We start from the raw sequence: 15,191 nt of genomic DNA on the forward strand, positions 1-15,191 counted from the left end.
TATTTTAATAAGTATTTAATAAGAAATAAAGATGTACATAAATATAATACTAGAAATAGAGAAAATTTAAAGAAAATTAAGTATAAGAAAACGAGTACGGCTAGGGGAATTATGTACGGAGGTTTTGATTTATATAATAGTCTTCCAAGAGAAATCCGAAACAGCAAAAATATAACGGGTTTCATAAATGGAATAAAAAAACACCTTCGTACATATAGAAATAAATTATAATATTAAGACTTTATTATTGTATTTTTTCATTTTTTCTTTCTGTTATGTATTTTTTATATATTTTTATATATGTTTACTAAAATTGTTAGATGTAAAGATTAGCTATTAAGCTAAATAAATTAATAAAATAAATAAATAAATAACGTTGACTATTGATATGTTTATTGTTAATTCATTAAAATTAAAAATTTTAATTTTTTCTTTTTCTTCTATATATGATTTTTTAGTGTTTTTTTTTACATTTTTTTATGTGTATTGTAATATTACAATGTATTGTTTTTTTTTCATAAAAATGACGCATTGCGGATGACACATTAGGGCACTATGTTTTTTATTTAATTATAAAGTATAGCTAGATTTACCTTGTAAGATTATAATTAAGTTATCTTATTTATTTGTAAAATATTTTTGTACAATATAATTTATACAATATATATATATATATATATATATATATATATATATATATATATATATATATATATATATATATATATATATATATATATATATATATATATATATATATATATATATATATATATATATATATATATATATATATATATATATATATATATATATATATATATATATATATATAAAGGTCGTTTTAGGGCTACGGTAATATACTTTTATCTTTTTCACTAACTTGTTTTATTTATATAATCGACGTTGCCTTTCAGAATATCAAAATTAAAATTTATTCAACTTTATGCATAAAAGCTCTTTATTGAAATGTATGAGCGATGAGTTATATACGTTTATGTATAAAAAAAAAAACTTCCAATAAGTTTCTCTAAAGGGAGTTTGTTCGAGTTTTTTTTGCTGGGTAAACTCTCGTACAGCGCCGGTATTATTATAAAACCATATTTTACGATATCCCTTTCAATATATTACAACTTGATTGACGTACATCATCTCTGATCGAGAAAAACTTTTTACCAATTCAGCATGAAATAGTGCGTAGATAAAAAACTTTAACAATAAATGTACGAAGCATTTAGACGTTTGAAAAGCACCTATAGCAAACATAATTATTTTTGGTTATTTATTGAAATTACACTAACTGAAAAAATACTTTTATATAAAGACAAATCTTATTTACTAGTATAAAAATAATGGAGAGTCATTTACTATGAAGTGTAAAAAAGCTGACATTATAAAAAGGGGTAAAATGATATTAAAATAAAAATATTAATGTTATAAATTGTATCATGACATGCGTGACAAAAAGTAAAAATAATCTACACCTACAAATAAGAGTGAGTGAGACTAGAAAAATATAGAAAATTTTTAATCTGTAATAGTAGATCAAAATTATATTTATAAGTAAAATCATTACATTTCGATCTGTTAAACATAATAAAATTTAAGAAAATATTATGTTTCATATGCGATTCGAAACCATGTCTTTCAGCTAGTATTCATCGATTATACCAAGTGTCTATTGTACTCATATATTATTAATATATTAAGATGAAAATTATATAAATATACTTTCTGTATCACTATACCCTTTAAAATATTATATTGTTCACTTGAAATGTAACCTTGAAAACACAAATGATATAATATTATTTCTCATAACTTATTAACCTGGCCCCTTTGCTATGAAATATTAAATTTAACAAGTTGATTGATGCTTTTTAACAACTGCCACGTACTTTTCTTTTAGTAGAGTAAGTTAATGTGTTTAATTTTTTTCGCCTCGTCTCGTCGCCAAATGTAAAAATTCATAGTGAATGGTGAAATTTAGGTTTTTCAAAGATCGACGATATTTGAAAAGTTTTTTTCGATTGCAGACCTCAAACACGCAGGACGAAGGAAATTAGAATTCGCGAAGGGTGCTCTGAGAAAGTGGAAAATGTGGGCCAAAAATTAATATAACGCGTAATATTGCCTCTAAAATTACTATGGCGTCGACTACATATAAATTCGTATTTATGAAATGAAAAAAGTTTGCGACTAAAGCGAATGAGAGAATGAGACAGAAGGAAAACTTAAAATTCTAGACGTGGATCTACTATATTGCAACGGAAGAATGTGATGTCATACTTGGAATTCCAAATATAAATCTTGAAAAGCAATTAAAATATTATTTTTAGTTATTATAAAAAATAATAAAGAGTACTTATATGCTACATTATAATCGTCATGATTTCGTCAAACATATAAAACATAAACTCGTATTCATTATCATATGTCATTATATGAAAGCGACCACAATGGTTTCGTTTATAGCGATCAACCGAAAACTCATGCTAGTTTAAGTTTTATGATATGTTTTGGAAATCCGGGTTTGAAAAATTCCTTTATATATTTCAATGATGTAGCAATATCCAGTTTAAGATAATGTTTGTCAAAACTAATATTTTGAATAAGACAAGATGGCGAATCAGGGTGGCTAACAAATGTTTATTTTAAAAATAAGCTTTATTAACTTAATAGCAAACCCTCAAAAGCCGTTATATACCACATATTATATTATAAATAAAAATATTTTAATATAGAAATGCACAATTTGAACTCCTCACAATACGCACTGAATAAATATGAGTTGTATATAGCTGTTTACGGTGAATCCGCGCGCGCCTGGGGCGTAATGATCAACGGGGCGAAAAATGAAACGAACAATTGAGAGATAAATTATTTCAGTTCCTTGCTCTTTGCCCTTCCGCGGGACCATAAATAATCTTTTGCACACAGCATAATAATGGCCGTATTTTTTTGTTACAAGTCTGTTATCCGATGCTGTTTTATAGAAAATTAGCGCCCGTCGGATTTACGACCCGCGGGTAGCGGCCCTAACGAATTTATTCGACCGACTTGCCATTTTGAACGTTTTTGCTGAAAGTCAAAGGAAAGCGGATTTGAAAGAGAATTTTGGAGAAACGAAAATGATTGTTGGGAAAAGACATGTCTCTACGGACATGTAATATGTCTTACCTGGGTAAAAAGCCTTGGCAACATGTCCATCGGGCTGTAAAAACTATTTGGCGTGTGTTTGTCTGGCATCAGATATTTTCAGAATTCATGCTTTGTAACCTGAAAAGAAACAAGATAGGCATTTTAGCGACGGTGACACATAAAAGGAGGATTGGATTTGAGTTATTTCTTCGAATATTTACTCGATTTTTTTATATGCGTATGTCAAATACAGAATGAAAAAATATCTTAGAGTTAAACTGTTTTTAATATATTTAATATATTTATCAAAATGCTTCAAGAAAATAAAATATGAGATACGTTTACAAGATACGTGTTGTGTATCATTGTGTATTTTTGCCATGAGCATTAAAATATATTCATCGCATTCTTGGTGTGGCATACACTTAATAAAGCACTTTTTTAAGTTGCTAAGAGGCGTTGTTGACAACCTGTCTATTACTTTTAGTTGCAAGCTTTAGAGTCTAAGGCACTCTATTTTGCGATTGTGACTCTTTAGCGCCTAGAGAGTCACGATCACGTTCTTTATTCTTGCTCGTTACGGCCAGGACGTGAGCGCTTGAGAACGCTTCCATTGCACGAGCTATTCAATTTCTGATAGCTCAAATATTTTTGCTGTGCACTATTTTTTTAAAAATTTAATATATCATGGCCATATTGACGCATTGCGAAAACATATCAAACCATAATTGGCAAATTTATCAAAAATAAAAAAAAATAAAAGTATGAATAAATAAACACAAACAAATAATAATAGGCTAAAAGCTAAATAATCTGTAAGTACAAGGACTAGGAAAAAATTAATGTACAACGGTGTTGAAATATATAATCAATGAGATTTTATAATTTATACATAAAAGTTTTTTACAATATTCAAATTACAGGAAAACACCTAAGATACGGGTTGCTTGTTTTTAACTATTTTTCAGTTTACAAAATAATACAAAAATTATAGAAATAATATTAATATAAAGATAAAATAAAATATTTAAAACCAATAGATTAATTTATGATTTTTAAGCAAGATATGTTTATGCTTTTATGTTTATACTTCTAGTATGAAGTCTCATGTATTATTTTAGAATGATAGTCTTGACACCATAAATATACTTTTAAGTTAAATGTAAAATGTTGTGTTATTTTTTATTTTAAAACATTATTTTTTATGACTCAAAGTTTAGGAAAAAAATGATTTACTGGTGTGACTCCACCCCTAGCAACCGTTTTTTATTCTCGTTTGTTTGTAATTCTCTCTTTTGTTTGATATATATTTTAGGGCCTTTATTCCAGCAAGCCATTTCAGGTTCTTAAATATGTTTATTAAATTCACGTTTGAGGTACAGATATTTTACGATCACAGTTTTTTTGTTCACTTCTAAAGGGTGAATGCAAGTTTAAAAAACATCACTGGTATGACTCTACACCCAGTGAGCCTATGTTATTACCATCCTAAAAGGCTGCTTAAAAAATGTAATTTTATTTTTTGGTTTTATAGCTGCAATAACAGCAATAGCAGCAAGCCTTTTGGACTTGAGTATCCCAATATGCTTTCTGAATTTAAGTTTGAGACTAATTATTCGACCCACACTCTTTATTTAATGCAGTTTTTTTGTACACTTTTAAGAGGTGGAGGCAAGTTAAGCAAAAAATAAATCACTGATATGACTTCACTCCATTACTATCCTTATAAGCTGCTAAAAAATATATTTTTATATTGTTTTTGCGCTTTTTTGTAAGATAATCGTATTAGGGACTTATTGGCAGCAAGACTTCTGAACCAAAGCTTTATAAATTTTTGACAGATTTAGGCTTTAAATCTAGATATTTAATGCACGCTCCTCATTTAATGCAGTTTTCTTGTTAACATATAAAAGAAAAAAGAAAATTTAGAAAAAAATTAATCAATAGTATGACTCCACCCCCAGCAAGCGTATATCATTACCGCCTTTATGAGCTGCTAAATAATGTATTTTTTCTTGTTTGTACACTTTTTTTATATAGGTTTTAGGGTTTAATAGAAGTGTTTTGGGTCTATATTATACGATATTTTTATTAAATTTAAGCTTATTATTTATTACAATTTTTTTTGTTCGCTTTTAAGGAAGCAGATTTTTTTAAAACACGCAGACAAGAATTATCTGCATGTTATGCAAAAATTTAATAGTTTTAGCTGTGAAAAATGTCATTTAGAATTTCATAAACATATTTTATCCAGCTCATTTTTATTTCTAAGCTTTGTATATTATTATTTTTTAATAAAAAAAAATAACAATAAATAAAAAAACTTATATATTCAATGTATTAACTGACAGAATACATTCAATCAATAACAAAATAGCTAATAAAGCACTTATTAAAAATATTTATTAACTATTCTTAGTCTCCTAAGTCACCATTTTTATATTGAGTTTTGGCTTTTATTGATATCAAGTTAAAAATAGGAATTTCTGATGGAAGTGTGTTGCAAAAAATGTCATGATAATGCTGTTTTTTGCATTTCCCTACTATCAAACGTTTTGCCTAATGTTTTATTTTTCAAATTACTTTTAAGCTTAGATTTTTTTTTAGAATGATTTTTATATATGATGGTAGAAATTATTGCTTTATTCAAATAATTAAAGGTTTTGTAAATATTTTTGTAATTAAATTGCAAGTGGTTTAGAACCGTAAAAACAAGTTATATAGGCTGTGGCGTACAATATTAAAACAATATAAATATCATTAATATATAGAATGAAGAGGAACAACATGAGCCACTTATCCTAATGGGCTCTAGCTAGGATCGGGAATTTATTATTTATTATAGTAAAACAATATAGATTTAGCCTTTCATGTGTAAACGTATTATATATGTTAAAAAATCAGATGCTTCTTATTTTATTAATTTATAGGTTAAACCATCTTGCCTAACGATGTCGAGTGCTTTTTCTATGTCTAGCATTAATAATCCTGTGCTTTTTGCTTTTTAAAATAATCGAAAATGGGTAGTTTGTAAAAAAACAATTTGTGTGTTTAAAATTATACTATATGTAAAGTGATTATTTTAAGTACGATAATTTAGTTTTAGCATTTTACTGAATTGAGATATTAACATAATAGTACATTCATTGATCAGAATAATGTATTTTTAGGAGCTTTATATTTAAATAAATTTTGGCTGTTTTTCATATTATTGTAATATAAATCATATAAATATAAAATACAATATAATATATTTTAAACGTATTTTCATTAGCAAACACATTACTTAAGAAAAATAAAATAAATGTAATATATTTCCGTGTTTTGAAAAATATCGATTAACTTAATTTATTATACATTTTTAAGACAAATCTCAAAACATTGTTCCAATAATTATAATAATAATAATATGTTTTGAGAGTCCGAAACGAAGATTAGCTTTCTTTATTTTTTTAATGCAAAGTATACTTCAGCGTGGAAAGCTTTCAGAGAACAAACGATCAAACTGTGACAAAACTTTACGCATTTAGTCCCGAAAAACTTTTATTCTTTAAAAACTAATCTCACCTTATGAATATTTGATCGTGTGGAAATTTAAAAAAAGTCTTATAAATTTGAATCAGTAAATCAGAATCCTTCTTCCTAACCGACTTACATCAAAGTTAAGCTCGATATAATTACAACATCGGACAGTATTTAAAATATCCTTATAATCCTTGTCCATTTTATTGCCGCTATTAAACGTCGCGAAGATTGAAACTAAAGGGTCCTTTGAAACGTTGAATTTGAACCAATTCGCCTTTATCACTGTTCAGTTTAAAACGAAAGCTCCTCTTTTCAATACAAATTTCATAATTAAACTCTAGGTGTGCCTCTTTTATATATTATGTTTGTAAATGTTTGTGTTTTTTTTAATTAAGTCTCTTGACTAAAGTGCGTTATTAAGACTCGTTTATATTCTACAAACATTCTGCTTGATATATTGCCGAGACTGTATTGTCAAAGGGGATATTCTTAAGATAAATTGATTTAATCTATGTATTATCTTAGATTATTTTAATGACGATCATGGTTTAAAAATTTATGTTATCTAGTTAAGATCTTTAAATAAAATTAACACACTTCCGAATTCCTTCTATTTGCTTTGCTGTCGTGTTCTTGTTTAAACTTTTGTATCTCTCTCTCCGTGTATCAATTGAGACGACAAACGAATCCAAGTTCGTACCCAAGACGATCGCATCAGGGCGAAATGAGACAACACAGCCACTAGGTACACGTGTAAACCAGACGTATTTACTTTAAATTCACCGTCTTGTTTGTCTTCGTGAGTATGGTAGTAAATATAAAGAACGTTAGTGGCTTTTGCGACAAAAAGTTAGCAATCATTATGGATCTTTTTGCGGCGATGTATACTTGAGTTTGTTATACTCGACATTTTAATCCATTAGTTGAAGTGACGTGAAGGTTCGAGTTTTCGTATTGACCAAAAAGATTTATGGTCAAGTTAGCGTAGAAACTTTTGTATGTAATACTTAATTAGTGGAATAATGTGAGTGAATAGTAATAAATGTGCTCCACATATCTTTTGGAAGGTATAATGAGCACAACTTTGGGTACCTGAATAGTAAGAAACTCTGCAAATCCTATTAAATTTGTAGTACACGTAAAACTATGCTTTGTCAATTTTCTTGCCAGTGTGATTAAACAAATATGACTAGATTGTATTAATGAATTTTTTTTATATAAAAAAACATTAAAATAGACTGATCACCCTAAGATGCACAATAACCATGCAGACTTTTTTACCATAAAAACTTCTGCTTAAACTATTATACTTGAAAACCAGCTTTTACTAAATAATATTATTTTAAGGTAGAGCTAAAACTTATGGCTGTTTAGTATCTTATTCGCTTAAGCTTCCTCAGAGGCAATCACTCATCACCAATTGACCACATTTTTTCGAGGAAGAACTGACTACTACTCGACGCTTTTGTTAAATTTTATTACAAACACATTTTGTTAAATTATAAATTATCTTAAATAAACTGTTATTAAACAGCTATCTAGCTACAAATTTTACACTACTTAGCCACTAATTCCGAAAATAGCAATGAGTGATAAAATGGGGCATTAAAGTTTTAAATCATAGCGTACTTCATAAGGTATTCAAAAATATATACTTTTACTATTATGTAGTAAGTCTTTCAACAATATTTAATCCAACAAAAAAATTAAAACTAAATGAATATTTGATTTACCTGCAAGCATTATAAAGCAATCTTTTTAAACCTATTTAATGTTATTAACACACATATTTTTTTTCCACAGAAAATCAGACTTGAAAAGTCTTATTTCAATCTTAAAATTTTGGATCAGCCCAGCAGTTACCTTTAAGCAACCAGAATTTAACGAAAGCTTGAAAATTATCTAAATTTATCTATATATAATTTATTAAACAAAATTAAAACGGCCGAAAAACCAAAGGCGCGGATGGTGCGATGCATTCCCTTTCGCTCGCTCGCGTGTTAAATGACGAGAGTAAATAAGAGATAAGGACGTGCGTTACATGCGTTCCGCACGCCCATTTCTTCTCACTCACTCTCGTCACTTAACACGCGAGCGAGCGAAAGCAAATGTATCTCACCGTACGCACCTGGTAATCACACTGTTAATTTGTATTTATACTCAAACAAAGATAACACTTCAAAAATCACCTATAAATTAATTAAAAATGAAAAATATTCAATAAACATTACTGTATAATATATTATTATTTTGCCACAAATATTAAAATAAATGATTTTTGTTTAATACTTTATGGTATATTATATTTGTTTTAATAAATTTATTTTTGGTCCGATAGCTCTTCTTTTTAATTATATATACATATATTAGGATTTATAAAAAAATAGCTTAGATTAAATATTATTATAATTTGTTTATTTATAATACATTTTGATGAAGCATTAAACAGGAAAAATTTGAGATTTTTTAAATTAGGAAAATACACATATTTATAAAAACAACCCATACAAGAAAATGATGAAATTTAAGTCAATGTGTTATGCATTAAGTATGCACTCACTATGAGTTTTAGTTCAAGTTTGCAATGTTACATTTCGTATATACTTTCACTAAAAAATGTATGCTTTAACTAGGGAATGTATGAACTTTTTGACGTGAGTTAGCTACATCGTCAACAAACCAAATTTAGCAGATGAGCGTGTTCAACGTATGACAACTAACCTGTAGAGCCATTAATAAAAAAATAGTGCTCGAGCTAGCGTTGGTCAAAACAATTCTCTGCAACAAATCAACTTAAAAACAGGATCATATATGTAAATAACCTACAAGAATTACCTAACATAAATGGTTTAAAATACCCAATAAATATATTAATTATTAACATTAGAATTTAATATATTTTTTTTATTACAATATCTAGTTACGTTGCTCATTAATTATTTTGTGTAATGTAACTGAAACGATTTGACAGTGCATACATTGCCTAGGTAATGTTTATATTTTATAAATTATTACTATATACTATATATTTTTTTTAAATGATGTAACCTGATTATTGTGTCAATAATCTTGTAAGGTATATTAATTCAAAACAGTTTGTACAAACTTAAAGTTGGATTTGCCACAGGTTTTTGGTAACTGATTTATTTAAAAATTATTAGAACTCACTTAGCTGCATCTAAGAATTCAAACTAATAAACATATTCGACCCTTAATACAATGATAATTTAAAAATCTAATTGAAAGTGCAGCTTTTTATTTTAAGTGTATATGTTTATTATCTTTGCTAACTATATTTAATGAGTTTTGTCATATGAAATAAGGGAAACCAGGAAACGCAAGAAAACCCATTGGATCGTCTTGATGACGAACCAATTCCCATATCTAATTAGTTTATTGTAACTTTAGAAATGGAATAGCTAAATTGTCAGTACAGATTTTATTTAGTTATAAAATCGTTTATCAATATTAAGGATAAGAAAGGGCATAAAATTATACCTTGAGGAACGCTAAAAAAAATTAAAATCTTATATAGACCCTGTGTTTAAATATTTTCCTATCTGATAAATCGGAGTTAGTGATTATTATATAATTTGAATTACGATAGACTTTCACTAGTTTTTCAAAATTTTGCAGATAATTATCGTATTGAATAATTTAAATATAATCGAGCTAATGTATATATTTAAGAACGGAATAGCGTGGTCTGTAACGTCTCAGACTAGTTACTGTAAGGTTACGGGTTCGATCATCGGGAGCAATAAAAAAAAATATTTAAAAAATGTACTATTATTAAAAAAACGATTTCTATATTTTATTTAGTTATTACTAAAAGGACATTTGTAATTAAATAATTTAATAACATAACACCTATATTTAAATAAATATTTAATTTAATAACATAATTAATAAATACTAACTTATAGGTATTTATTATATCTGATTAACTTACTTAGTTGGTACAGATTTATCCCGTTGTAGCTCGATACGTTACAACGGGATATATAGAAAGATTTGATAAAAATATAAAATAAATTGAAACAAATAAAAATTTTCAAATGCCAGCTATATTAATAGTTTTAAATCAATAAAATATATGTCACTGTTGTATAAAACTTGATTTTAGTGTTATGTCTTACTACTTATTTTATGGTTGTTGATTGTGTTTACGCTGTTGCTTACAAAAAATATTTAAACAATTAGTTTTTAATTTTAATTTGCATCTAAAGCTTAGCCGTTGGTTTATTAATACTCACATACTATTAAAAGTAATATTAACTAATTACCATGATTTTTTTATTAGTAATTTTTTAGCACATCTTTTACAATAAAAACTATGTATAATACACATCCGCATGAATACGCGCATGCTGTTAGTCCATTATCGCAAAGCCCTTAGCCAAGTTTCCTTTTTTCCAGTATTATTCTTTTCTTTCGCACACAAAAGATCTCGCTTACCTTCTTTATCCACACAGCTTTCGGATATTGATCAGGTATTTTTGTATATATATATATATATATATATATATATATATATATATATAAATAAATATATATGTATATGTGTATGTCCAGCACGAAAGCCATTTGCGCTTTACAGCGTTGATGAGTTTATTTCATGTCGGTTTTTTAACATTACTCCCTACTTTTTTTCCATCATCGTGAAATAGCTTCACACGTTTTCCTTTGGCTGCTTTTTTACAAAGGATACTGTATTTTACAATTTGTTCAAAAAGAAAAAGAAGATTGACACTGTCGTAAACAGCGTCAGCCAATTCGCTCGTTATTACAACGCAATTCCTGAAAAGTGCGTGTATTAAAAATATATTTGCGTCACTCAACTTCGCCTGGGGAAAACACGTATTCGTTCAAATATACATGCAAATAAATTTGATATCTAACAATAAAGGGCTAGTTTATTTATTTATTATATAATTAGCGCATATATGATTTGTTAAAATTTTAAGGTCAATGTGTTTTCTTGAAAGTCGTATGTGGAATAGAAATTTGATATTTTGTAAAAGTATTTAATGTCACTTAAAACTTATGATGAGCTGTATTTGATAAATAAATGATAATCTACGGCAGATGTAGGACTTTTTTTAGTTTGTATTGCTTATGATGTTTTCTTTTGAAGTGGTGGAATTTTATTGAATTTATTTTTAAGCGATTAGGTTATATTTCCTTATTAATAATAGATAAATTAAAAGTACTTTTTGATCTGAATACCATACACAAGTTTTAGAGATATACACAAATTTAAAAGCTGACATAATAAAAAATTGATAAAACTTTTTTGAATAAATCAAAAATTTATTGTCCAAACATAAATCAAATTAAAAAATATCTCACTTGCTCCAGAAACACATTTTTCGGCATAATCAAATTCTGCATACTATGAAAGGAAAAAACCCAAACCGTAACAAAGATTTACAGTGACCCTTGCGTAGGGTCGACAGGCGTATCCCGGCCGGCATCTGGTGTCCCGTTTTATTCCCGGGACATTATTCCCGGTGTCCCGGTCTGCGAGCGCAATCAAACCAGAATGGCCTATCCCAGAAAACCAATACCTCCGATAAAGGCCGCATTAGGACGTCAACGACGCAAATCCTCCCTTTTGGTCTCGAAGGCCAAAAATTCGGAGAAAAATTTCTTCGGGGCCGTTTGCAAAACAAGCTTTATGGCGGTTCGTAAAAGTTTGATTATTTGACCCAATGCCTTGGTACAAGAGTCTTTTTGGAGGAGAAGACTCTGAATTGGTGTTAGATGGGTTATAAGAGACATTCAATAAGTTTTGTTTACGCTTTTTAGGCCTTTTGTTTCTGAGCAATGAATGAAAGAAGTTATAAAAACACTATCATTCTTAAAAATAATTTATAAAAGTAAAAATCAGTTAAGTAGTAATAATAAATTCGTAAATTTTAATAAATCATACGAAATATTTTTTATATAGAATGTGTTTCTATACTCTATTTTTTTATATTATTTATTATTTATACACCCACACCTTTGTATATATTTTTAGCCGTGTCTATTTTTTTAACCATGTTCATTATTATCTTAGTTAAATCGACGTATTATTAAATATTTAATTAGCCACACTAAAAAACATGTGTCTCTATCAATAAATCATTTTACTATTTTAAATATAGTTTTACAAGTAATAAAGATATTTTTCTTGATTATCTTGTATCTGCTTTATTAAGTTATTGCTATATTTTTGCTCAATATTAAAAATTAATAAATATAATATTATGGTTATTTTATTTTATTTATGTACACCTAATTTGTTGACTATTATTATACACTACAGTCTACACAGTGACATCTTTAATTTAATTATATTATAGAATTCTCTGCAAATTTCAAACATCAATGTCAAACGGATATTATATTTGTCAATCAAAAATGTAGTATAATCAAAAATCATATTAGAAATTGTCAGTCTGAAAAGTTTTCTCTTTACAGAGACAAAACTAGCAGTTTAAAAAATATAACACTTATGAACAAAATAACAATTTAGCAAAGATAAGTTTTAATTTAAATTCAGTAAAATCATGATATTTTGCTTTAACCAATCAAAAAATTTTGAACAGACCCACTTTTTTCTATGCAGCGGTATAAAAATATGCAGCCGTTGTAATATATAAAAATATTCGTATAAATTTATTATTTTCCAGAAAAGGCTATGATAATTTTCTCGAGAAATTTGCTGATTTTTCAGATGAAAATTCACAAAATATAATTTTTTTTAGAAAATAAAACTCATTTAATATGTTCAAGTCTTCAAATATGAACTTTCGTAAAAATAAGCATCATTCTCTTTACCTGCATCTATGATTGTTCACACTTTTCTTTTTCATATTTTTGATTTTAATTTGACTAATTTTTAAGCAGAAAACTATCGATTTTTGTATTAAGTTGTGAAATTATTTAAGCTGCAAAAATATAATATCTGCAACGTAAACCAATACATATTTTTAAATAATCGTGTTATTTTTTTAAGAAAATAATTTTAAACACATAGAAAGGAAATACTAACGCGTTCTAACAAAAGAGCTAAAAACTCAATACAACAATTGCATAACTTTTAATTTAAATAATTTTGCTTACATATACCCGGTTAGAACATAGGTTTGTTAACTGCTCGTTAAGCACCATAAATATATTTTGTGCTTAAAATATGCAATAGACAATGCAATTTGACGTAAAACCACTATTGTAATATATTTTTTTGCATTACGGAACTTTCAATTCATAAATTTTGTTGCTCGAATATGCAAGCGATGCAATTAGCCAATAATCATCTGCATCGGTGATTCGCCAGAGACGTATTGAATCAATGGTGAGAACTCCATTGACACAAAAGATATCAGCAGATCGTCATTAGTATAAAATATTTTACATCTGCAGACGATCACATGATTCGAGAAGGTAAATAATCAGAACCAAAACCCAAATCAAACACGAGAGATTTAAACGGATCATTTAGATAAAATCCCTTTTATACCAGCTTCCCCATTACTCAGTCTACTATACTAAATACGACTCGACACTATTTATTTGTAGTAAATTATACTGGATAACATAAAGATTTTTCTAGCGTCTATTTTGGTTACAAAGTCACATCTTTACGATACGAAAAAATTGAATTGATTTTTTTAAGATAATTATTTAACGTTTTATGGTAACAGTAAAAAACTATTCAATAAAATATAAATACAAATAAACGTTTATTTTTTTTAATATTAAAAAACGACCTTTACTTTAGGACTACCTAATATAAAAACCCTTAGCTAGATGCTACTTCACTAAACTGATGTTACAGCTTCAATCCTTAAATAAAATTGCATACCGCATATATAAATAATTTTATCAAAAGGTAGCATTGGTTCTTGAGTTTTCTTCCTAATATATTAATAAAACATGATCGTAGGTGAGCACCATGTTTTTTCCATGTGAAAATTCAATTTCCAACATGTATTTTCGTGTACCGTCGGACACGTGAAAATGTAGGTTTAAAGCCCATCTTAAATTTACGATATTAAATTTATTTCCTGCCTCACTTCTGAGTAAAGGAGAGTCGATGAAAGATTTTCAATCAAACTTCATTCACATACCTCAGCGCCAAGGGAGCCTTTATCTCAGATTTTATTGGATTTTAATTCGTTATTAAGCGAAATCAAATTACAGTTTAAAAATAAACATTAAGATAATTACCGTTCTCCCTTAATTATATGTAAATTTTTACAAAAAGAAGATTTTGATTTGAATATTTTTTTATTACATACAATTAACTGCGATTTTTTAAGAGCTATATTAAAAAGTAATAAATTTTACAGTCGAATCTTTGTAGTATATTGTACAATCACAACACATCGTTTTTACTCAATTTCAACAATTGAAAATCGATTCTTGTAAAGTGGATAAGAATAAAGCATCCGGCGTGTCGGGAAGCTGCGAAAAGTCTCTGGAAAAAAGGACTCGAGATAAGCCCACTTTGGGAAATTATCTCGACGCCGATT

General features: G+C 27.5%; 1 protein-coding gene across 7 annotated transcripts in view; it reads right to left on the bottom strand.

Moving 5' to 3' along the window:
• LOC148232809 (uncharacterized) overlaps positions 1-15,191 on the bottom strand; it is a 449,135-nt gene that overhangs the window by 86,313 nt on the left and 347,631 nt on the right. For 6 of the 7 annotated variants that reach the window (XM_088189594.1, XM_088189589.1, XM_088189590.1 and 3 more), the window contains one exon: positions 3,181-3,279. The exons of the other annotated variant lie outside the window; for it this stretch is intronic. The gene's annotated coding sequence lies outside the window, so the exon portion shown is untranslated. The remainder of the gene's footprint in view (positions 1-3,180; positions 3,280-15,191) is intronic. 7 annotated transcript variants of the gene reach the window in all.

The sequence above is a fragment of the Plectrocnemia conspersa genome, unplaced genomic scaffold (genome assembly GCF_051122295.1).
Source record: "Plectrocnemia conspersa isolate PC_06_02 unplaced genomic scaffold, ASM5112229v1 ptg000008l, whole genome shotgun sequence".
NCBI classification, from domain to species: domain Eukaryota; kingdom Metazoa; phylum Arthropoda; class Insecta; order Trichoptera; family Polycentropodidae; genus Plectrocnemia; species Plectrocnemia conspersa.